Source organism: Lonchura striata, chromosome 13, assembly GCF_046129695.1.
Source record: "Lonchura striata isolate bLonStr1 chromosome 13, bLonStr1.mat, whole genome shotgun sequence".
Classification (NCBI taxonomy): domain Eukaryota; kingdom Metazoa; phylum Chordata; class Aves; order Passeriformes; family Estrildidae; genus Lonchura; species Lonchura striata.
The window spans coordinates 18,176,425-18,203,095 of NC_134615.1; the positions used below are offsets into that span (position 1 = coordinate 18,176,425).

The 26,671-nt window shown below is 44.8% G+C and overlaps 1 protein-coding gene across 1 annotated transcript in view; it reads right to left on the reverse strand.

The window, feature by feature from the left end:
• The window catches only part of MAF (MAF bZIP transcription factor), a 196,069-nt gene that overhangs the window by 103,337 nt on the left and 66,061 nt on the right, over window positions 1-26,671 (reverse strand). The gene's annotated exons all lie outside the window — the stretch shown is intronic.

Below are 26,671 nucleotides of genomic sequence, written 5' to 3' on the forward strand. Positions count from 1 at the left end.
ATAACTCCTCTGTTCATGTGCATCTGTTTTCCCCTCTCCAGTCACTGCATCATGCACTTCATGGGCTGCCTGCTCTTTATCAGCACTGAGGACTCTACATTTGCCATCTACAACAGCAACATTTAATGCAGCAATGCCCTATTCTAATGCTATGAAAGATTGTATCTGAACAGAAAATGCACATTTGAAGCACAGCTCACTTCATTCACTCTGGGTAACTGCCTACTACAATTATCAGGAAATGAAAAATATCACTTCACAGCCTTCTCTTTTCACATGTTGAAAAAACATATAAAGATCAGCACAAACACTACAGGGTCATTCATGCACGAGGCAATGGCTTGCTCTGTTTCCGTGATATATCACTAAACAGACAAAAGTCTGGGGCTTTGCAAACATAGGAGAGAATTTCTAATAATCACACATTGTGCATACATGTCCACACACCCTTTGAAAGCAAACAGAGTGAACATAAAATCTATAACAGTAACAGACTATCTTCACTTTATGTCAGAGTTCTGGAAAGTTTGAAGCAGATACTGTCACCAAGTTGTTCTTTAAAGATGTGAAATGCAGGAAAACATGAAAAATAATTATCTCTGCTGTGGATTCTTTAGGAATGAAAAAATTATAACTGTAGGAGTCAATGTATTTACAAGTGCTCACAAGGTACTATACAGTGGATATCCAGTGACCCACAAAGTGGGAGCACAGATACTAAAAGAGGAGTGTAAAACAGAATTATAAGAGGGGAGCATAAATAACACACAACGTAATAACCAAGAACTCAATTCTAGGGAGTCTATATACAATCCTCATTTCCCTCCCTCCCTCGCTCTTACAATGATTTTAACATTGCTTTGACTTCAGCCTTCCTGGATAGACATTTAAACAGGAGAGGCTTTAGGTTTATTAAGTAGAAGTATTGAAATTGGCAAAATATCTGATTTGGTTCACGTTACATGCTTTATAATATTGTTAAGCTTAATTAGGATGCTGCAGCACTGGAATAAAAGAAGACATTATTTCATTTATTATTTCTACGGCTGCTGCCCATTAAAACTAATACTTCCTCTGCTAAAAGGTGCAGACAGCAAAATCCATGATGCTCAGCCTTTCTACCAGAGATATTGTGTGAAACAGCTGGACACCAGACTTACAGCCACCAAATTCCTGGAAAGATCTCCATTTTACACAGAGAATGAGAAAAACACACCAAGTCACTAAGTGAGGTCAGGCTTGAATTTACACTGTTGTGAATTAAAATAACACCGAGGTGAAGGGAATCCCATCAGCACAAAGCTGGTGCAGGATCCAGCTCAGACCGTGTCAGTCACACCACTGGAGTGACATCCACATGGGCTGTGCCCTGGAGACCCTTGTCACAGCCATAACACCATTGTGCAAAGCTGGTCACAGCACAAAGCAGTTTAGTTGTTTTCATCCTCTTACAGCAAAAGAAGCAACCAAAAATTGGTCTTACCCAGCAGTCTCTTGGCAGAGAGCACAAAGGAACCTGGCCACCACAGCAGCTCTGGAGAGCCACACACAGCACCTGCTTTTATAGCCATGCCAGGTCTGCTGCAGTGTGTTACACTGGGCTGGGAATCAACAAAGCCTTTTTACCAAGGAACTGTTGGGAAGCCACCTTCCTCTGATTTGCACTTGGGACCTTTCCCTAAAAGAATCTGGTAGGTTTTGCGTGTCAGAACATTGGTTTGGTATTCCCATAGCCTCCAACCTTGGAGGTGTGATTCCTGCTGCCATCTGTCCTTCCCGGGCCAGCTGGGCTGGGATCTGCTGATCCTGCACCCCCAGGGAAGCCCACGATGTCCTGTGAGCACACCCTGGGCCTCCCCACAGAAATGGAAACTTTTTGAATGTTCTTCATACATTAAAATCAGAACTATTGCTGTCCAGTTTGCCACTGGGGACATACAAAGTTCTCCTAATCCTTCAAGCTGATGACACAAGGACATTGAGGGCATTGTGTGCCAAGGCTTAGCTGTCACCCAAACCCAAGAAACCCCAGAGACCTCAAAATCAGGTATATATAGGGACAGCACCCATCAGCCTGAAGGCACCTCCCTATAAGGATCTGATGGAGAAAAGGCAGCACCTGCACCCAACCACGCTACCACTCATAGCAGTTCTCTGCCTTAAAGAACACTTTAACTGATGCAAAATGCCCATCAGTTTGCACTGAACTTTAGCTGAACACAGCAAACCCCACTCCAATCCACAGTGACTTAAATTTTCTCTATTCACTGTTCTTTTCCGGCCTGCTACAGGAAAAATGTGGCCTTGCCGCAATTGACTTAAATTTAAAACCATTGACATATTATCTAACTCAATAAAAATCTTGCTAAAAAAAGGTGCATTGTACTCATTCTCCTTACACATGGTAGGGAGGAAAATGGGTATGGATTTCTTCTATGGCTTTTAGTTAATTTGCTATCAATGCCCAGCTGCTTTAGAGTAAATACAGGAACAGGGTGTCATATGGGTATCCTGAAGTAAAAGAAGAGAGGTTTCCTATTTCTTTGTTAGCCAGCAAAGATGGTATGCATGTTATCCAAAGATAATACAGGGGAAGAAATCAATTCTCTGTGTTGTTACACATCCTTGCGTGCAAATGTAAACTTGGGGGAAAAGCAAAAAAAAAAAAAGGTCCTATTCTATTATGCTGAGGTCATATGAAATCATTAGTGCAGGCTGATATGAACATCAGAAAAAAAAATGTTTCTCCATGTTAGGAAAAGCGCATCAGCTAGAAGTTTTGGTGGGTGCAGGGGCAAGTTTTCTCTGTCCAGCCTTAGGACGGATAGGCTATTTGGGGATGAAGCACTTGTTGTTCACGGTTGGTTTCAGACAGACTTTGGGGTCTGAGCGTTAAATCCGCCGATGCCCCGAGCCGAGCCGGGCTGGAGCGGGCGGGCGCTCCTTGGTAACGCCGAGGAATCCATCCCTGCCGCCGCAGCCCGGCATCCGGCCGCTGCCCCGCGGAGGAAATTCGGATTATTATCGAATGAGCCAACAGAGATGCGGCTGCGGCGGGGCTGCCGCGCTGCGCTCCGCGTCGCTGCACTTGGAGCGGCGCTCGCCCGGCTCGGCCGCCCGCGGGGTCCCGCTGCCGGGCCTGGCAGCGGGCATCCTCTCTGAAGAGAGACTCCCTGACGCAACGAGATTAAACTATTTGCTTTCCATTAGTACCGCAGTCGTTTCCAAACTAAGCGGCGGAGAGAATAGGATGCGGGCTGTCTCTTTAAAGTTTAAGTGGATTCAGCGCGCCCAGCGAATTGAGAGGCTGCTGCTGGAGAAGTTCAGCTTTCTGTCACCGGTACTGTGCTCTCTGCTGGTTTTTACAAGAGTTCAAGTTGTATGCACCAGTTAGCAGCGACATTGCAGGGGGTACAATGAGAATAGAAAGCGTAACCCCTTGCTGCCTCTGTTTATAGTGCCTAAATTATATCCAGACAATGCTCCGGCTCCCCTCCCTGGCTCTGCCCCCTGTGCAAAGCCGTGTGCTGTTCCCCTCTGCTGCCCCCCAGGAAATGGGGCCATTGGCATTTGTGAGCACCCACCCGGGAATTCCCTGCAAAGGGCTCTGGAGTTAGGAGGGGAAGAAAGGTTTCTGGTGGAGAAACACAAATGCAGTGGGAGAATGTGAAGAGTGAGAACCCTGAAGGGAATTAGGAATCCCAGAATTGGATACCTCCATTTCAACATCCTTTTCATGCAAGAGCATCCCAGCATAGAACAGCAGCCAGCTCCCGACCCCACACTGCAGACTCCTGATGTGCACTAGCAGGAGGGAAGGAGATGCAGCTTCATCTGCTAACACATATGAATAATTGAATACAAAATAAAAACCCCTTCCTAGCCAGGAGATCTACTTTTGACCACCGTTTTCCACTCCAAAGAACCTCCCTCTTGATGAACAGCTACCCTTCAGTCTCTAAAGAGACAACATGATTACCCTGCTCCCTTGTCCATGTCTCTGCAACATTAGCACTGCTTCTCTCCAAACATGCTCCAGCAGAACCCTCTAAACAGAGTGGAAGGAACCACTCCAAAAAAAAACAGTCCATCCAAACTCCTGCCCTGCCTGTCCCGCTGCCAGCCTCTGTCCTTCCCCCAGGCAGCAAAGCATTTATACACACAGAGCCACGGGGCTCTCCGTGGGGCTCACATCAGCCTGCCAGAGCCAGGCCTTGTGTGGCCCAAGCATCATGCAAAGAAAATGGGATTTTACTGCACATTTCTCAACAATGACGAGGGTGGGGGGATGCCCCGTGGCCAGGACTGGTGCTGTCTGGGTGATTAGTATCTGGCATTCCTCTACCTTCAGCCACAGCTGGTTTAGATTTGAGCTACTGGTTCATTTAGATTTATGCCGTTGGTTCAATAAACAAACACAGTACATAGTCCATCATGCTAACTGTATAATAAAGCTGCTTACCTACTTCCAAACAAGTAGCTTTTATTCCTCTGTTCCTCTTTCATTTCCCTCTTTTCCTCTTTTCTCTCTCATATCAAACCCAAAAAGAGTATTTGCTTTCTTTCCAAAACCAGACACTATCAAAGATCCAATAATGTCTGAAGTCTCTCCAACAGCCCTTCAAACTGCACATTGCTGGAGAATACTTGTAGAAGTTGTCTGAGAAATTACTACAAATACTTCACCTTCCCAAAGGAAGCCAGGTTATATTCCTACCCCAGGGCTCCTTGTGGAAAAGCCCCCTATTCCTCCCCCAGCTGCTTGGCTTTTGTGAAGGGCAATCCAAGCTGGAGTTTGTGTGGGTTTTCAGGATCACTGGGGCACAACAAGAGGCCAGTTTCTTCCCATTCTCACTTGTTGGAAGGAATAACCATGAGGCTGGGAAACAATTAACCTGCACACAAACCTTGATTTCAAGACTTGCTGTTGTCTGCCAGCACCATCCGCAGAGTCTCCGCTTTCATCCAGAATGAAAAACACCCTGGGATTTTTGCAAAATCCTTTTAAGTTGTTCTAATGGTAGCAGCTCTGGATCTGGTGAACTGCTTTGTTATCAATGCCCTGCAAATTGTTCATCTATTTCTCTCCTACCCTGTTTGCCTCCACTCACTCGCCTCTCTAATAAATTGGTCTGACCGCAAAGGGTGCTTTATGACTCTTGTTTAAAACAGCTTCCTAATGATGCTTGACAACATCTCCTGCCTTTGAAAGAGCCTGGCTATGCTAGGCTCTAATCCCACAAAAGGAGGGATTCTTGTTAACCTGTGCCTCAGTCCTTTCTGTTGAGTCACCACCTTTAATGAAGCACTGAAGAGGAACCAAAACGCAGCTGGGAAATTATGGCTTTACATGATCATCTCTTGCTACAAGAGAATTATTGCCCAAGCCTTAATCCCGTGACTCAGCCCTCTCCTTGGACCCTCTTTAATTGTCAGAACCTGAGGAAATCCGGGCCGAGGTAAATAACACTTCAGCAGCAACAGAATAGATTCACTTTAGGCAATGAATTTTTAATGAGCTGAGACTGCAGAGGGAACAGGGCCGAGATCTGTGCTGCTTATCTGATGGGGAAGGTCAGGGTCTGAACGGAGGGAGGGCATGGATGAGAGAACAGATCTGACAGGGCTCTTCAGCTGAGATTTCAGCTTGTCACAGCCTGGCATACCTTAACATATTAGGACCTTCTCTTCAAAAGAGCAACTTACACATGCCCATGCTAACAGAAACGGCACAGTATTTTCCCCTGGTAAAGGCAACCCAAGGGTTGTACTCTTGCTACCTTTAAAAAAAAAAAAAAAGCATACAGAGTAAAAATAAAAAGAAACCAAGCCAAGAAAGATCCATGCAGATGGGTCATGCTCTTCACGCAATATCAGGTAACTCTACAGATAACCTGCAAACAAAAAGACTCTCAGCAGTCCACTGGCATCATATCATGTATTAATTAGGTCGGCAGACCCTGCTGAAGCCCTCACCAACATAACCACCATAACCAACTGGTTCAATAAATCTCAGCCATGGCATTTCATACAGCTTCCATCCAGCTTGGGTTTACTTCTACTCACCAACAGCTGTGACACTGCTCAAGAGCAGCACCTACCCCTGCTGTTGGGACTAACTGAACCAGGGGCTTCTTCTGTCTTAAGAAACTCAAAAAAAAAGGACTGAAATGTATCTAAATCCAGGAATGGGTTTAACACCCCTGTGACTCAGAGCTCTGAGTCCTGGCAGCTGCTACCTCAGCCGGACTTGGCAGGGGTGCTGGGCTGCCCCGCTGGGCTCAGCCCACCCAGCTCACCCCTGTCCCCTGCAATCCACACACCCTGGCAAACACTCCTGGGTGGTCCCAGAGCCAAATGCTGCACTTCTACCCAAGACTCTCTGCCCAGCAGGGCATGGAGAAGGTAGGCAGGGTAAAGTCAATGACCCCGAAGTACATCTCCAAATAAACCTGAAGCTTGGGCAAGGATGGTAACAGCAAACCTTTGAGTTAGAGATGTTACTGCTAAGCAATCTTGAGTCAGATCAGTACTTCTGAGATTTCCTCAAAGTAATGAATGTTTATAAAGAGCATTTTTTTTGCACGCCTAAAATTTTTTTAGGGTTTATTAGAAACAAAACCCACCAGGATATTTCTACCCTCACATCCAGTCTTTTTCACTTGCTAGGATTTCTGTTTCTGATGTAAAAAGAAAATGTATAACCTCTTCTCTGGAGAAAGTCTTCTTGTGTGTATTTGTGTGCAGAAAAAAATAAATAAAAATTGAGCAGAAAGTACCTGAGCAGTCAAATCCTGTATGAGAAATTACTGAAGTAAAACTGCTGGGGGGAGACTGATCACACTGTCATCACTTTTTCCTTCAGGAGGAAGGAAAAACTGACAGTCATTCCAAAACATCCCCCTCAACTTGTCATCTCCCTGATGTTTTGACCTGTATAAAGTGGGAAAGGGCCTGCTCTCACTCTGGGCTACTTGCCCTCAGGTGTGTCCACCACGTCATGGCCCTGTGACATGTGAACCAGGACACTTAAAGGACGTGCCAGCAGGAGACAGGATAATTTATGGGGAGCCAGGTCAATGCAAATTTATTGTGAGTAATGGACAATGGAAGGGGGGGAAAAACTCTCCCATAGGAACAAAGACGAAAGGGTGCTGGCTCTGTGCTCTCACAGACATCCACTGTGCTAATAAAAACCTTGGTGGACAAGGAAAAGCAAATACCAGTTCTGGCAAGCAGATTTACCGCAGTGGTGGAACAGGTCAGTGCAGAGGGAAGTGGTTTGATCAGAAAGTCGATGAAATTCTGATGATAATTATACTCAGCAAGAGGCAAAATAATCTTTTCATTTGCTGGAAGGTTTCAGTCATGCACTTTGACCTTCATCCTGGTGTTTCATTAATAGTTTATATTAACAATTAATGGTTACTTTCATTGGTGTTGTGTGCAACTCGCATTAGAGTTAATTTTCAAGTTGGATATAATAATACATAAGTCTCATGGGCTACTTCTATCATGTGACAGCACATTTATTTCAACCAGGAGACAGGAGATGAAAATCAGGGCAAACACCAGTCTCGGGTGTTTATTACTTGTGTCCAGTCATCCCACAGAGAAGTGAGATGTTGCAGCAGCTTTCCCTGTAAGGCCCTGATGGAAAACTGCCCAGAACAACTGAAGTCCCTTGATCGTAAAGATAATTTGCCTTTGGGATGACTTTCAATGCATGGTTGGTCTGGTTTACTGAAGAATCATAAAAAAGCCTCTCAGCTTCTCTGTGGCAGTTACTTGCAGAGGCCCCATAGCTATGCTAATTTTGGCTTTGACAACACTTGTGGGAATTATTCTAAAGAAAAGCTCGACCTAAGAGTCACAGCTCAGGTTTAGGGTTATAGTCACAGTCCCACTGCTATGGGAAGGGCCATAAAGAAATATTACATCCAGGGAACACCAAGGACCTCAGCACAGGGCTCTGGCTGAGGCAGCCCCACAGACATTTGTGGAGGGCTGGTTTTAATCTCTTGATTTGCTCTGTGTAGCTTGGTTTGGTGTAAGTTGGGGTGCTGGCTCTGAAGGAGATATTTTGCTTGAAAAACCTGGGCCAGTGGAAGGTGTCCCTGCCCATGGCAGGGGGTTGGAGATGGATGATCTTTAAGGCCCTTTCCAAACCAAAGCAACCTAAAATTCCTGCACATCCATCACCTGCTCTGCAGGAAAAACTGCTGCAAAGTCCTGTTGAAGTTAGGCCTAAAACTCCCAGATATCCCCTTGATATATTTACCTCTGAGGTACACATCCTGTTATAGTTTTAAGGATAGATTTAATGTTGTCCCTTCTCATTCCCCCATAAATTTATACCACTGAAGTATTGTGATTGTACTATTTTCAAACTTGACACAAAGAGAGAATTGGGTCCACAATATTTGGTCTGAAAACTCAGCTAGCTGCTTGCTTTAGAAGTAGTTGGAGGGAATGCATACTGTTTTGTCTAAAAATACATTTAAAAAAATAATGAAATCAAACCTCAATTACAATTGATTATTTTTCATACCATAGATTGATGATGTGAATGTTACTGTGTCAGGACAATATTAGGAACTTCACTGTGACAAAGTTTCTGGAGACAATATATTTGTTCCTATTTAAGGGGCTTTAGATTTGGTGGCAGTTAAACAGTGAGGAAATAGGTGTTCAGCTCCCTTGAGCCTTCCCCTGCAAATAGCTCAATTAAGGGGCTAATTGAAGTGTAGAAATGTCCCCCGCAGGGTTGGAAAACGCCTATCTGGCATGGGATTGCCGTTTCCTTCACCACAGACAGCGTTTCTGGAGAAGAGCAGGACAAAAGCAGGGGAGGGAGGCGGCTCCGCGGAGCATCCCCGGGCACCGCTGCCCCGGGCCGCCGCTGGCACGGCCGGGCTGAGCTCCGCGCTCCACCTGGCAGCGCCCGCCGGAGGAAACTTTACAGAACGGGGATGAACCGAGTCATCAATCACCGGCACGGCTGGTGGCTGGAGCGTGTGCTCGGAGCCCGGAAAAGCCTGTGCATGCTCAGGATTAGGTTGCAAATAAACTCAGCAGCGCTAAAATGCTTCCCTAAGTAAGTACTGGCAAAGTCCCTGCTGAAACGTGTCGGAGTTTGTGCACAGACTCGGGCAGAGCTTAAATCAGGCTCTATGACTTAAAGTCTGCTGACACTTTAGTGCACAGTTACTGCCAGCAGAAATACTCCTGGCAGTGAAGTTATCCATGTGCATAAGTATTTGCCGGATCAGGGCATAGCTGCATCATCCTTTGTTCCTTTCATCACGCTCGCGATGCTGAATTAAGCCTTCAGCTTTGTCTTTGTCTTGTACACAAGCCCTGTTGTATAGTTACATCACTGTAATGAATGATGAAAGGGAGGACCTGTACAGCAGAGGGGATATGATGGAAATAATTATAACAATAAAATGTTAATTAGTGCTTTTTCTTGAACAGTCTTCTTTCTGATTGCAACATGATTCTGCTGAAGAACTGAAAAAAAGTAAAAAAAAAAACAAAAAAAAAAACCAAACCCAAGAAACAGAACAGTTTATTAAATCTTAATGCTGTAAGGACTTGGGAGTTTTTCTTTTTTGTGAAAAAGCCTGAAAACCTGGCAAGAAAGCATAAAAAAATTTGTCAAAAATGTAAATAGCATGAAGTTTTTGACCAATGCTAATCGTCACGAAGCAGGGGAAAGAGCATTAGGAGAACAAAGGTGTGGTTTCGTTCTCACACTTGCAGCTCATTCCTACCTCTCTTTGTGCCAACTCTTTCTTTTAAATATATATTAAAAACCCACTTTGCTGCCCAAACACCACTGCAGAGCCCTCTGCTCGACACTGGCCCAAGGGTTTTGGTGAGGGAGGGGACTGCCCTGCCAAGTGCTGGCCCCACTCCAGGTGTGCCCCTCTCCTCCCTCTCCCCGCAGCCCTCGCCCTGCTCTGGCGCTGCCAGATGTGCACATCTGGACTGGGTGTGGGGCAGGGCAGATCTCCCTGGGTTGTCCTCCTGTTCTGTCTCTTCCCTCCTCCCCTGTTCCTCAGCCTGAAGATTAAGAGACTACAATAGAGACTGGAACCTGGACTGCTGAAAACACATAAATGTTGTGTGAGTCTGTGTGTGTGTAACTACACATTTTTCACACTACGATTGAGTGAATCTGCTTGAGAAAGAAATTTCTGCCAATTCAGGTTTCCCTGAGCACGTGAGCCCACTGAATAGCCTTTTCCATGCCCCTGTGCAGCTTCAGAAGCACATCTCTGCAGAGGGAGAGAAAGCCTGCTCCGATATTGGAGTTGTGACACACAGAGGATTTGAAATTGTGCATCTGCCTGTACCATTTGCATTTCATCACCTAGTGCTGGAACAAATAAAACCAAATGAGTAATGATCTGAGTCTGTGGCCTCACCGTTGCTGCTTTGCCAGGAATTATCCTGGCTCAGTGGATACAGTCCTGGGCTGAGAGGAGTCTGTTTTTGTCTCTGCCACTTACCTGCTGGATGGCCTTAGGCAAGTCATTTAACTCACTGCTTCCCTTCCTGTGCCCAATCCACCACCTCTGACTTTCTTTGGAAGAGTTTTGAGTTGTGTTAGTGGCAAAGGGGATTTTAGTGCTGTTCTGAGAGCAGAATGACCCAGCTACTGTCCCACAGTATTTAAAGTCCTCTAAAAAATTATTACACATTTCTCAGATCTGTGGCAGCCTGTATGGGCGACTGGGGGTACCTTCCATTTGCAAAGGAAAAAAAGTAAAATCACCAAGCTCCTCAGAAGCAAACTGGAGCAATGAGTGCATGTGAGAATAATGCCATTTGCTCATGAGCAAACAGCAGCAAGAAAGAAATAAAAGTCAATATAAGAGGCACCAGTGCCTATTCACCCAGCCCTCGTTTACATACACAGCAACTGTACTCAGGAAATGAGTGCAGCGCTTGGAAACAGCGATTTCTGTCAGGCAGGGGTGGGTGAGCCTGTTTCTGGTGGAGGCTGATCACTGAGGAAGTCATAAAAGCTGTTGGAGGGACAAGAGATGCAGCTGACATGGCTGAGAAGGCAAATATTAAGGGGATAAAAGGGATTATAAAGCAAAGCTGAAAAGATGTAAAAAGCTGATTAGGAAACCAAATATGACAAAGAGAGAATAATGGCCCACGGGGTGAATAAAAACAATAAAATATTTCTTTTAAACAGGTAAAGGAGACAAGATTAACGGGGAGGCCTCCAGACCACTGAGAGGTGGTCAAGAGAGCTTAATAACACAGGGAGAGGGACTGAGAAGAAAAGTTTCCTGTGACAGCTGAGCAGGGAAATGCTGAGAGCATGAATAATCACCAGAGCAAGATCATACCGTGGGGAAGGAGGCAGGGCTGAGTGCAGAGTAGTTTTAGCTCACACTGCTTAATGAACAGTAGGAGATACTAAGAGCCCAGTAACAGGGGGTTCAATTCATTTTTAGGAGCTAAAAAGTGGTAAAGAGAAACTGATATAAAACAAAAATCTTTGAGTATCTATGAGAAGAGGTAGGTAGAAACCAAGGGATATTTGCAATAGATATCAGCCAATAGAGATGCTCATGAAATCTGGTGCACACACACACACACACACACACACACACACAAACTCACTCCCACCAGCTGAAAATCTGGCTCTGAACCTGCAGAATGGGATTTTTTTTTTTTTTTTTTTTTAATCAGAGGCAGGATTTTAGAGATGTTAACAGGAATGAGATCACCCAACATCTGGAGAAATATGAACTGATAAAAATGTATCTGCCCAGCTCCATAAAGGGTAAATCTTGTCTGACAAATCTGGCAGAATTTGTTTTAGGAGCTAAGGTAGAAAATATGCAGGATCGAAGCAGTGGAGCTAATCCACATAGATTTCAGAAAAGTCATTTAAACACAGCCTAGGATGGTAGACTAATACGTAAGGTTAGCAAGTATGGCATAAAAACCATTGTCCTTGAAAGACTAAGGAAATGGTTAGGTGATTAAGGGCAGGTTGTAATGGTAAAACTTTATGGGTCAGAGAGGAGGACGGTGATGTGGTGAAGACAGCTATATTTGAGGTTATTATGATGACAGTTCAAGGCATCAGATGGAGACATACTTTTTACTCCACAGAAAAAACTATTCTGAGGAAAGTGCTACTCTGGGCAGTTATAATCCAAAAATCAAACTGAAACCAAGACCAGTTCATCTTCTGTGGGGCATTTGCCTTTGTGGAACATCAAATCTTCCTGGGTCAGCAAAGCATTCAGTGCACAGGAATGAAATCAGGCCCAATGAGCCCAATAAATGAGAAAAAAGCACCCCACCCTAGGCCAGGTTAAGGTCAGGTTGTCCAGAGGGATTTATATTACAGCAAAAGGGTTTGCTGAGCTAAAAGATCACAGAACAGGAAAAGAACTCCAGGCAGGCCTTGAATGGGACTGCCAACACTGGGCATCCCTGGGTACTCCTGGATTATATTCCTATTTTATCTCAGCATATGTGCAGTTGGATCCTGGCTCTCCAGGGTGATGGTGAGCAAGGTGGAAGAGAGAAGAACTCTCCCTATAGCAGGAGGAAAGCAGAGAAATCCAGGAAGGATAGAATGGGATGATCCAGAATATCTCACTGAACAAGGGGCAGTGCTTCAGAGGGCACTCAGACAGGTGACCCAGCACCCTGGTCATGCCACATTTACTAAAAAACAAAGCATGAGCTACCACAGTGCTGGAAGAAACCCTGTGCATGCTGGAGATTGTGGCAAAGTCCCTCAGTATGTCCCCTATAAATTCTGGACCCTTTGAAAAGGGTTTATAGGTTCCCCTATAAACCCTCTGAAAATGCATGTTCTGTGCTGGAGGCTCCTGTACCTGCACTAGCTCAAATTCCTGTCCTCAGCAGAGCACAGCTCGGGGTCCTGCTGTGCTGCTCTGCCAGGTCCTCACCTCCTGCCACCAGGAAATGCAGTTTCAATCCTGGCAATTAGCACAGTGACATGTCTCCCTGCTTTGCCTGTAATACCCATGGTCATACCCCTCCCTCTGCCCCCAAATAAGGGCCCCTGGCAGTGGGAACACCCAAAGGTGTTCAGACCCTTGTGAAGGTGCTCAATGCCTCGATCCATCCAGATCCCAACCCTCTGTGAATTTCAGCAACAGTTCAGGAGCTTTAAAAAGTTATTGAGTCCCTGAGCACAGGGCTGGGATTTTGTCCGCTGCTCACTCAGCAAGTCTGGCATTTCTAAAAGAACTTATTTCTTCCTGAACTTCACACGACTTACCTGCATCCTTTGAACCAGCAAAATCGAGTTAGGAATGCCACCAAAAGCCTGCCATAAAGGGTTCATCCACTTTTAGCAGCTCTTTCCTGCTGTGTCCCCTCCAGGCACAGGCAAAATGAGACATTGCTTGGAGTGTGAGTGCTGAGGGGACCAGTACAGCCCTGGCCCCACCAGTCCATTTGCCCAGGGGCTCACTGGGACCACCACACCTCACCTAGGGGCATCCTCCTGCCCCCCAGCCCCATGGCAAGGCACACTCACAACATTTTAGGGGACAGAATTGTCCCCACTCACAGGGTTGGGCTGTGCTCTCTGGGGACTTTGCACTGCAAGAGCCACTCGTGGGTGACTGCAGACCTCGACCCGGGATCAGGGGTGGCCCTGCAGTGGGGACTGGGGGGGTGTTTTGGGGGATCTCTGCTCCCAGTGTCCCCTTCCAAGCCCAGCTGTTTGTGCTGCAGATAGGAATCGCAGATTGATTAATTGATTAATCACACCTGCTAATTACATTGAACAAATAGGCAAAATTAATATTTGATGTAGGTCTCTAAAGGGACTGTATGGATCAATTTTCCACAGATAAGGCAGGAAAGCTCGTGCAGATAAAACAGAAACCCTCCTGACTACAGATGACTCTGTCACACTGAGGCGGTGGTGACGCCGTCCCGGGCAGCGCTGCTCGTTCCTTGCACCCGATTATTCACTGCAACATCATACATGAGTGGTGTTTGCTAAGGCATGCACACATGCTCATGTTCAAAGCTGGTTTCAGTGCCACTTGGCTGCTGTTCTTTGGGGAACCGAACATCAAAAACGCATCAAGATAATAAAAATAACAGATCAGCCGCATTTAATACATAAATCATTATTATAAGCACTGTTCTGCAACTCAAGCCGACTTCAAGTCAAGCTTCCATTAACATGTAGCAAAAATATTGGTGTTTTTCAGAGAGCAGTAAAAATCCCCTTGAAGAACTACTCTGATTGTGCACCCAAAGCCAGGGCAGCCTCACACAGCAGGACAACCACGGGCTGAAGCAGCACTTCCATCCTGTTTATGACCTTAAAAGGGGAAACTGCTCTCTTTTTGTTGCTCAGCCCTTTGCAAAAAGAGGCAGAGTTCAGCCCACATTCACGTGCGTGCTGACCACAGGCACAGCAGTTCAGCTGGAAGCATAACTCACATTTCCTGACATGTGGGGGTCTTTTAGATGGAGGCAAGTTTGTTCCAGTGACCTTGTGGGGGCTGCTCCGGAACCCCTGTGACATTCCCTGGGATCTGTCCACCCCTGAGCCACCTCCCACTCCGGTGCTTCCGTAGGTTCTGGATTCCTTGGGGTGAAAGTTGCTACATAAATATACATTATTGTTATATACTTGTCATTGTGTTTGTGCCGTGATTTGATTGCTTTGAAAATGGATTTTAAAATGGATTTGTTATTGTGACAGTGCATTTCTTTTGTCTTGGTTTAATGTCCATTATCTAGTATAAATAACAGACTTTCTGCAAATCTAATTCCAGGTTTTTGCTTCCTATACCTTTACTAATCTAGAAAATCTGCTTGTATTAAGAAACTGCATCAGAAAGGAGTTAAAGCAGCATATCCTCATAAAGCTGCTATAGACATGAAATGTAATGAGAAGTCGTACTACAAACAAACAGTGTTTTCAGTCTTGACTCTTTATTTATTAAACCCACATTAGGAAATTCAGGCAATCTACAAACATTTTGGAGCCTGATGTGTTGTAGCTTTATAAAGTAATCTTTGGAGAACAAAGAACACCTTGTGTTTTTGTAGCAAATATTTCCTGATCTTAAAAGAGGGGTTGTTTGATGCATAAAAAACCCAAACTGTCATTATTTTCAGGAGAGATAACGGCACTGGGGGAGCCTGGTACCAGACCAACAAGCTACATGGAGGAAAAGTGAAATTAGGTGGTGGCTGAACCAGATTTTGGCTTAGGCAGGGATTTCCCAGGACTTTTGAAAACTGGACCTTACCCTCTGGAAGATGAAATCAATGTATTTAAGGTGCTCACACGGTCCTGGAACTGCAGTGCCCCAATTTCAAGACTCCTTAGCTCCTCAGAATGCCTCTGGGGCAGGCAGTGCCCCTGGTGCTGTGCACTAACACAGCCCTGAGCCAGGCACGGGAGAGGATGGAGGTGCCCACTGTGGGAACAGGGTGGAATAAATGTGCCTGACTTCAAAATTGAAATCCAGAAAACTTCAGTTCAGCTGCCAGCAGCTGTGAATCATCTACTGTCCAGACACATTTCCCATTTCCTCTGAGTGTCCTGGGTGCCTCAGTCCAGCTGCATTACAGATCAGCAGCTCGGTGCCAGGAGCAAAAGGGAATGGGGCTGCTGACTCAATCCTGTCTCCAAACTGGGACCAGTTTTACCTGACCAGACCCTGCTGAGAAGACCTAGCTCTACTTTCATAGGATATTTCTTTTGGTGCAGGATTCTTGGGTTGCAGTGTGTGCTCTGACCTGCCCTGGATGGGACAGGAGTCCCCAGATCTGTCCAGAGCTCTGCTCAATACCTCCTCACCAATGTACAGATCAGAGCCTGTGACACTGAAATATCTCAAGCTGCTTTTTTTTAGAGGAAGTTTAAAGGTGCTTTCTCACCTAATGAATCAATTCACAAGCTGTTATTACCACCTGAATCACTACTGTGCCCCAGGGTCAAATGCCCCTTGGTCCCCTCTCAGAGCAGATATGGACAAACCCACTGGAAGAAACCCTTTATGCTGGCTCTGCCTGGTGGGCACAAAGCTCACCTGGCTCTAAGCAGCTTGGCACAAACAGAACAAGCCAAATGAAAGGCCACATTCAGGAAATAAAATCATGCATAAATTAAAATCCAGGCATCTCACTGAAAATCATCCTCAGATGGATGTGGCTGACTCTTGGCGCCACACAACACTTGCAGCTCGGGTCAAGCTAAGAAACTCTGCACCCTTGGGTGCCCAGGCAGAGCAGAAAGGAGCAGGGCGGTGTCTGCTGCAGCATCAGGGCAGTTTGTGTGCAATCACTTTGTCCCAGGAATGCAAACTTCTTGTGGATAGGAAATTCCTGGAATTCATGCTCTTATGATGCGAGGAGGAATGTGCCTTTAAAAATTCTCACAGTCACTTTATTTTCATAGCCTGGCAAGGAGTTTCATACTCTAATCGGGAAGGGAAGCACAGCACACCTTTAAATGAATATGGATAATATTTTTCTATTACCCTGATGATTATCACCTAAATTGGCTTATAAAATGCTTAACACTTTATCCTGGCTTTAACACTGGAGAACTTTTTCCACCAGGGCCAAGCGAAGGATGACCTGGCAGCAAAGCAGTTGGTACCAGAGAATGGTGGGTCACAGTGGAGCTGCTGGATGACCAGACCTCATCCCAGGCCTTGTGTGCAAGCTGAAGAATTTGACAGCAGGCCTAGAGCTTTATCAGAAGGTGGCTCACAGCTGGTGCTTGTTCCTGACCCCGAGGTATGACGTGTCCCCTCGTGGGACCCCATCAGCTGCCCATAACAACGGGTCCAAAGGCAGATGCCACATCTTCGTACCAAGGTAAGTGAAAAGGACACTACAGCTGCTCAGCTGCACAGAGTCATGGCACATGGGACAGGGGTATTTTATTTATCATCAGGGCATCCTTTGCCAGTCAGCTCCTATAAACTTTACAGTGACACAAGATTCTTACTGGCAGGCAAAATAGTTAGGTGTATACACAGTTCTCGAGGGAATAATGTGATTTCTTGTTCTTTTACCAGCATTGTTTAACCAGGTCTGACAAACGTGTTTCTGAGGGAATGGAGTGCAGCTGGGTCGAGCAGAAGTGCTCGCCTGAGCAGGCACCTGCATCGTGCACTGGCTGGGTGTGCATCCCTGCCTGCAGATGCTGCTGCCTCCCAGGATTTCCTACAAAGTGTCTAAAAATCACCAATATGTGCTAGGGTTAAATGACATTTTGCTCATCAGAGATTTCTTTCTGTAACTGGCACAGAGAGCAAGAAAGACAGAGAAAAACTGAATAATTGAAAGGGGAGGATGGACCAAAAAAATTTTTTTTTTAAGAAAAGATCAGTTCTCAGTTGGCAAGAGGAAATTCTACCAAGGATATAGGGTGATAATACTGAGCTGCTATTATACCACTGCATCCCTCTGAGAAAAAAGTTATCTCTCTATGGATCTGAAAGGATGTTTTAAGTGAATCAGTAAATGAACTAGTCTGGGGACGTGAACAAAATATGTGTGTTTTCCAGTCTCTGAATATAAACAAACAAAGCATAAATATTCAGAAATTACTCCAGTTAGTCCTCTCAAAGACTCTTTGAGCAATGAGATAAATAATGTGGATGTTTGCAGTTCAGAGCAGATGATCTCTGTGGGGGAAAAGGCAGGAGAGGAAGGAGCTGTACTCCTCCTGTCCCAATCTTTGGTGATTTACTCACCCATCACAGCAGCCCGGCACAGAGCGGTGTCCACACCACATAAAGCTCAGTGCTAACATACGACACACATAATGGACCTGCTTGGAAGTCTTCACTTGAGGATTTATGAAGAACAATCTAATTATTCAACTCAGTGCTGCTCACTACCATTATTGCTCCTATTTAAAGCCTCCACGGAACAGGCCGTTTGTCTCAGGGGACAGACCTTGTCATAGTGGTTTCCATTGATAGAAATACACTCCTCAGTTTTGATAGCAACCCAGCTAATCCTGGAGAGACTTGGTAAACATATCTCACACTTGATAGGCCCAAGGAATTAGGCCTTGACAGCCCCGATTTTCCAGGAACAGAAAAATGGGGTTGCTTTACCAATAAACTCTAATTAAAGAGGAGCAAAGACCGACCCAAAGCCTCTGTTTGCTGTAACAGCACAAGGGCTCTGTGGCTTCCTCCTGCCTGTAATTGCTTCAGCATCCCGAAGGAGGGAGGGGGGCTGTCAGCATCCCCCCATCAAGCAGAGGTTGTTCTGTTATTTATAACCCCGGGATATGTAACAGACGAGAGGAGTCACCTTGGCTAAGCAAGTCTCTCCTGTAGCCTAACCTTGGGTGAGCAGCAGCAAGAAGAGCACATGCAGGGGTGCCAGGGTGGCAGGAGGCAAAGGGAGGCACAGCCAGAATTCCCGTTCACACCAACCACATGGCAAAGACTCAGCAGAGTCCCTCATCTCCACTGCAAACAGTTTTCCTTTTTTTTTTTTTTATATTTGCCTGAATATTTATTGGTTCTATCTGTATGCAGAATAATAGGAAAACATCCTTTGTTCCACCTCTCCTGCTACTGAAGGTTTTCATTTTTCCTGCAAATTATTTAAAAGTGGGGTAATTAATATTTCCTAAAAAAACAACTGAGGACTCACCCAATTCCTGTCACTGGCTGCTGGTACCAGGCACACACAGCCTGTAACCAAAGAGATGCTGAAGGATAAGAGTGTGTGGCTCCTATCATCAGACAGCCCTAAATGAACATTTTTCAGCCCTTCACATTACAAACAAATGCTGTCCTGAGTGCACCCCTCTGCTTTGCTCAGGCTGAGCAATGCCAGCACATCCTCCAGGATTTAAGGCTGTGATATTCAGGGCGGGCCTCAGGGAACAACTGATCAGGTTTTTACAGGTATTTAGATACCAAACTCCCATTGATTTTGAGACTGGCTACATGCGTGGAAATCTTGCTATTGCTTTACTGTTTTATCTTTCTGTGCTCAAGGCAGTGCTAAGAATGATAGATGTGCCATAATTAAAAATATACATTGCAAGCTCAACCCCATATATCTGGTCTTCTTTATTTCTCTTCCACCTAGAAAGTCCAGACCTCTTGCCTCAGTGTCAAAACTGGATAATTTCTTTCCCTTGGATAAATTAGCTAATTTTTTTTCCAACATTCACACCATTTTTTGAGGTTCCTGATGTGAACCTAATCCCTAAGTTTTTGTCTTCTGAGTATGGGACTTGAATCCCACTCTGCTGAAGCTTTCTCTGTGGCTTCATTTTTGCTTTTAGCTCTCTCAGTTTTTGAAGGCAAAATGAGCAAAACCTGCTCAGAGCCCAGTACCAGCCTTGCTAGTACCAGTACTAGCTCACAGGTGCCTGCATGGTTTACACAAGAGTGGAGGCCACACAGATCCTCAACATTTTATTTTTGAGGGCATAATCACAAAAGCAATGACTTTCTGGCAGCTTCTGAACGTAAAGGCTAAAACCAAGGGCTTTTCCTGCAGACAGGATAGATGCTTGCAAAGGGCTTTGACCTACTTTTCTTTACCTATAATGCAGATTCCAAATGCTTTGGCTACTCATGGCCAGCATTCAAGTGCTAAATGTTGCTGTATGCTCCCACACACATGCTGTGGCCTGAGCAGAGCAGGAAAATCATGGTACAAAAGTAATAATCTAGATTCTAATTGTTGACTGGTGCATTAATATTTGAACTGGAGAAGGTCCTTTCTCATGCTGAATATGGTAAAAGGGTACAGGAGCTTTCTTTCTCTGAGAGTTAGAAAGACTCAGTTTGAACAGAAACTTGTAGCCAAAGCAGCATCCCTGAGGAATGTTTTATAAGGGATTAAATGGGCCTGATTCTGCCCTGCTATCAGAGTGGCACCAGCATGTGCTCCAGTAATTTTTTATGTGCATCATTCTTATGGGAGGCTTGGGGCTGTGTTTCTGCTCTTCTGTGATTTTAGTTTTTCGTGGAAAATGATGAGATCCACAACCAGCCACCTGTTAAGGCCATTTCCATACTGGAGCTGATACCCAAAAGTACTCAGTGCCTGAGGAACAGTCAGGTAGGAGCCTCTGCAGGGAAGGGAGAAGAAAAACGGTGATGGTTATAACACAACACACTTGTGATGACATTTGTTGATTATCTGAAGATTAAGTGTGGGATTTTTTAAAATTAGAGGGTTTTGGGTATGTTGGCAGCAAGTCCAAATCCACTTGAGGTCAAAAACTCCCTGAAAATAGTAACTCAGCCACCCAAAGATGGATGGATCCTGGATGACTTGGATGCAGGAGATTGCTGATTTCTGAACAGATCTCAAGCAGAGTGCCCAAGCTATGCCAGAAGCCACCCTGATCCTACTCATGCATAAATTACTGGAAGCTCATGCAGTTGCTGAAATAACGTGACTTGACTGTAAACATTGCAAGTAGAAATCAGTGATTTCTTTTTAAACACACTGCATGGAAACAAGATGAATGCAAGCCAAAAACCCATGTGGCTCTGTGATAGATCACACTGTATCACAGCTAGGAAGAAAAGGCTCGTTCCTGGCTTCAGCACAGATGCTTGTTGCTGAAGGTAGTAAAAGTCCAGCTAAAGTTATTTTACTAGCTTGTAAGTAACAGCCCTCCCAGATCATAAATTACTTTCCTATAGGAATTTACTGTTCATGGTAAGATGAACAACTCTAAAAAGTAGCCTGATGATGCTGTCCAAATGAATTTCATTGCAGGATGAGGATTGTGGGATTTATGCTGTGGCTTTGTTCTGTACTCCCACGTTCCTAACAGGTTAAATCACCAAAGTAGCCAACTGGCCAGAGCCTTCTCCAGCCTGCTCTGGTGAGCAAGGTGGTGTAGTGAACTATAATGGGAATTCTAGATCCCAAACACTCGATGATTGAACATGGCAAAAGCTTGGGCTCCTCTTTAGGACACCATTTTCTCAGGGCTCATCATGTATTTGGATTGTGAAACAGCTTAGCTGGAACCAGCAAAGACATGAACTGACAGAGCTTGGACCTGGGAGATGGAACAAGCAGCCCTGGCTCCTTCAAAAAAAAACTCTTGCATGAAATCCCTTTCTTTTAATGAGCAGGGCACCACAGAGCAAACCCCAAAAAGCCAGGAGTGCCCATTCTAACAATGTCCTGGGGTGCTTCTCCCTGTGCAGGCTGGGAGGAAAGGGAAGGGAAAGGGAAAGGGAAAGGGAAAGGGAAAGGGAAAGGGAAAGGGAAAGGGAAAGGGAAAGGGAAAGGGAAAGGGAAAGAATCAGTAATCAGGGTGAACCAGCTCCCACCTATGAAAGCCAGTCTTGAAGATCATGTTATACCAGGGACTGAGATAAAAATGTTGTTCTACTACAAAAATCACTGGTTTAGCAGTAGATTATTTCCCTGCCTTCCAAGGAACAAATTCCCCATTTTCCTTTGCCTTCCCCACACAGCTGCACTCACAGAGAGACACTGACATTCTCTTACCCTTCAACCACCCCCACCCCAAGCACGGGTGGGTACCTGGCACGCTGCCCTTTCACCTGGAGTGGTGGGGTCTGGTGGAGTTAACAGCAGAGGGCAAAACAAAACCCACTGCACACAGTGGATTTCAGTGGAAGAAACTCTTGCACTGAGGAGTATTTTGATAGTGAGACACAAATATGTGAAGCCTTCCTTTGGGGAAAAAAAATTAGCTTCATTGCATCCTCCAGCCTGCCTAAATCTTTTGGCACATTTCTGAATATTGCTGTGCTAATGAGGTAAGGAGCAGCTGACATCCAAATAAATTCCAGCAAGAAGTTCCAGTTTACTTTAAAGTCATTGACTCTCTTAGGAGGAGGTCAAGGCAAAGTTATTTGGTCGTGGTTTTTCTTTTGCTTCCTGTTTTAAGTTACCAAGTTCTTGTACTGTCAAAAAAACTGCTGACTTCTACCCCTCAGGTGTCTGGGCTAAAGTGGAAAATGAGCTGCTCTCTCTTTCCCTTCCTCCTCTTTCTCTGTCTTCATCCCTCTGTATGTTCCTTTGGGGTTGTCTGAGGGACAGGTACACAGCAACACAGCCCCCAGAACATCCTTAAGGGACCAAAAATACAGATTTTACAGATTTTAAAATACAGTTGGGAAAGAAATTGGCCCTTTTAAGGCTTCCTTGAATACAACAAGCACCCCAAATAAATAACACAGAGCCAGCTCTGGAGTTGGACCTGGAGAGCAGAGATGGACACTGGAGCCTTCAGACCTCAGCCAGGTGGGATTTCTCACTGTTCAAGTTTTGATAGTGTTAAGATCTGACTAATTACCTTGACTTATTGTGACTACAGCCATACCTGAGATTCAGATTCAATTAGGGTTCACATTTTTACAAGCTTGAAAATGTGGATTAAGTTTTCTTCTTGAGTCATACGTTTTTGAACGACTGTCTAAGACTCATGGAAAAGTCAGTGCAGAATAACTCCCCTGAATAAGTTAATGCCTCTCCTGACCTCACTACTAAAGTATTTGAGGCACTAAATGAAACAAAGCATAACAGAAGGAAAAAAAAGGTTCTGTGGACATGCTACAGCATCTCTTTATCTTCACAGCCTGAAGAGGGTGGAGCACAATTAGCTCATCTGTGAGAAATTTGGGCAGGCGAGAAGCTTCAATCAGTATTACATTCAGCTCCAGACCAGGATCCTGCTGTCCCATGTGTGGCAGCTTAGAAACATCAGCTGAGCAGGGGAGCTCATTGCTGCAGGAGGCTGGGGTGGCCAGAGGAATGAGTGGCATCCAGAGGGGACAACGACACATGGAGAATAGATGCCAACAGATGCCCTGGTGGTGATCAGGTTCAAATCCCCCAGTGCAATTTCAGCACTGATGACTTCCTGAACCAGGAGCAGGTAGCACAGGGAACTGTCACACCTGCAATGCCCCGTTCTTTGTTCTCCCATGTTGAACATCAAAGGGAAAATATACAGAGCCACACAGATTTTGCACAAGGACATGTTCCAGCTGCCTGCAAGTCTGTGTCTCCAAGAAGTGATGCTGCTCCTGAATGACTCCCTCACCCTCTGCTAGAATGGGATGAAGCTTTCAGCTTTGGTGTAGGTTCATGACAAGCCTCAGGATGCATTCTCACCCAAAATGAATTTTTTGAGGAATGGAAGCAGAAAGAGATATTCCCAGGCAGCTGGATGCAAGAGTATTTCAATATCCGCTCATCCAAGCTTTAATCTCTAAATTGCAAAAACATTAACATTATTGATTGATCAGACATCAATCCAACAGGAAATTTAATTAAATTAAAATGTGTCACTGAGCAGTCCTCACACTGTCACGTATAAATCTTTGGAAATAAGTAGACAAAGACAGAAGCGATTGACACCATGTTCCCAGTTCAATTTATCCCCCACTATTTTATTTTGCCACTGATCCCCAGTGTGCTCACAGACTCACAGGGGCACAGCCTCATCTGCAGGGTGTCCATCTGATGCACTGCAGCACCAGAGCCCTCCATGTCCACTGCCTGTGGGTATTTACAGCTGAATAGGCTCAAACCAGATGGCTCTGGGAAAACAACTTTATTTCAAGGCACTGTTATGGGGCTGCCCTTAACTCAGCACTGCTTCTCCTTGTAGCAGATTTGTCCCCATAGGCAGGAGGGTCCCAGAGAAAGGCTGAGAGGTCCCTTACATGAAATAATTTATTCCTGGGCTGAGCATTTTGCAGCATCCAGGAGTGCCAGAGTCCCCACCAAAGCAGACATGTGTGGGTAATAGCAAGATGCTGAAATGGATGATTAAGAAAAAACTCTGTGCCACAACTTATTTGGAGTACTATAAATCATTACAGCTGACTGAATAACACAAAAAGAGATTATGAAATATTTTCTCCAATTCATATTTGAACAGCAGTGGGTTTGGTTTGCTGTCACTTATGACAGGATGATATTTACTCTGATTTATTATTACCATTGCTGCTATTCCAGTGGCCACTGGCTATTCATGAGAAAGTTTGAGAAGCTGGGAAGTTCATATAGTTGGGTTTGGTTTTTTTTTGCTAAAGTGTTTTTTCTACCTGACAGGGTGTTGTTTTTTCCCCAACATCTGTTATTCTCCTTCCCAAGTGCCAGTGTCCTGAGGGGAAACCAAGGGCCCGCACGTGACTGCGCTCACGCACTGGGGGACGGGGAAGAGCAGAAGGGAAGGAGTCAGCAAATGGTGCTGGGTGAGATGTCTTTGCTTTCAATGGAGCATGGGGAAGGAAGGAAGGGAAATCCAAATCCGTATTTCCAGGCATAAAAATCCAGCACTAAGCATTTTGCAGAGAGAAGGAAGCAAACATTTGGTTACCCAGGTGAGCAGTGCCCACCACGCTCCCCACGGAGGGTACAGACTCCTGTAGACTCTCTGCCTCTCTGTCCAGCACCAAGCTGCATGTGAGTGGTGCTGCCTTCAGAAACCACTGGAATTATTTCAGGGTTTACTTCTTCCAATCTTACCAAATCCAAACTCCAATTCCATTTCTTGAGAGCCGTCCTCAAAACAAATACTGAGGTAATACCAATTGGCTTGTGACTAGATGTGAAAATAGAGCTGTCTCAGCACGGAGTCTCACAGACAGGGCACAGATTTTCGCTGTCTCCACCTCCCACTTGCAGCACAAGTACAATTTTCATGCCTCTGTCAGAAGTGCCAACCTGGGGAAGTTGCAATGAGCAAGCAAGGAGAGGAGCGATGAATTAACTTGACAACAGGAATTGCTGCTGATAAATCTCTTAAGAATTTGATCCATAAAGGCTTGCTTCGCTGTGGTCCATGATAGGGGTGGCAGTTTTTGGGGTCTCCAGCAGCACTTGGTGTGGGTTTCAGCTTAGTTGCATATCTGCTTTGCAAAGAAAAATCCCCACTGCACAGAGCAGACAAAGTGAGCTCAGCTGCACGGGGAAATGGATCTGGAACTGCATTTAGAGGCAGTGATTTATATATAAATTATAAAGTGTGTCAATTCCAGACACCCATTTATATGGAGTTTGTCAGATCCAGCTCTGGAACATGTATTGCCTGCAGAAACCATCGGGAAAACCTAAGAGGCTGCTTTAAACCCTGGCGTGTGAAAGGCCCCAAACCAGGATTTAATGGATTAGTAAGGCTGAAAAGGACCATCACAGTCATCTGGTTTTGCTTCCTATGTAACACAGCTGAAGAACTTCACCCACTCATTTCAGCATCAAAGCCATAACTTCTGCTGAAGCTATTGCATAGCTTTAGAAAGACACTCACTCTTGATTTAGAGACTGAAAGCAAAGCTCAATCCACCACATTCCTAAGCCAAATGTTCCAGCCATTAACTACTCTTGCTATTAAAAAGGCACACTTTCTGGGCAATTTTATCTAGCACCAGCTTCATACAGTCAGATCCTGCTCCATCCTTCCTTGCTGCATTAAAGAGCAGGTTACAGTCAGGTTTAAGTTGTGTGGTCTGTCCAGTGAAACACTGCATGCTTTCTCAGACAGTCCTGGAAATACACCACCTGAGAAGATTTATGACTGCACAAATTAATTGGCAATATTATTTGCAAGAGAAGAACCAGAGAAATCCCCTCTCTTCTGATAAAAACTTCTGTGCATTTTTGTGTGTATATCTGTGTTTTATTTTGCTTTTAATCTGATGACTCTGAGATGATATGGACAAAGAAATACAGGCAAATATGTGTCACACAGATCTCTCCCCCAGAACATTAGTAGAGGTATAATTCTGTGCATCAAAGCACAGTCTGTGTCACATCCAGCACAGACACTGAACAATGTCCCTTTAGAAAGGGCAGAGGGTGAGAGTAGCTTTATGACACTATTGATTTATTCTGTGCCTGCAGTTAAAAACTATACCCAGACAGACAATAAAAATAACTGCTCTAACCATATAACAGCTTCCTGCTACTAAAATGGATTTTACACTTAAAGGCATGGAGGGCTTTTCTTTTTTTCCTTAAGTCTCAATTATGGCTTTTTTCTGAATAAATGGAAATGAGAAATTGTCAGAACTGGTTTAATTCTGATGTTGTGCTTTTTTTCTGCTCACCTCGGTGTTTAAAAAGGCCAGGATTATTTTCCCACTGCAAAGTTGTGTTGTAAGTGCACTAGTAGGCACCTGGCATTAATCAGACCAGATAATTTGGTGCAAAACTTCTACATGAAGAAATGGGCAATGGTAGTTTGGAATGGATGTTTCATAAGATATAAAATTTATTATGGTCTGTGTAGTCAACAGGATGAGCTAGGATTGAGGTTGTGACCTTAGATTTGAATGATAAAATAATATCTGGAGCAGCAGATTCATCTCCTAGAAAACCTATTTTCACCCCAAGGACTCCATAGCTTTGCACCCTGAGATTTGGGCAAGCAGCAAGTATTTTCCTACACAACACTGGTGTCTTAAACAAGTTTCTAATAGGCTTCTATTGTAATTAGCAATTTTCCATGATAATAGGGAAGGAATTTAAAAATGGAAGCCCTGGACTGTGTGGACATGAATGGATCAATGAAAGGTTTTAAGACCATATAAGCTTCCCTTGAGGTCTTCATCAAGATCTCTGAAACTGATGAGATAAATGAAGATTGCAGGACAACAGGTTTGTGAGTTGGCACCACAGG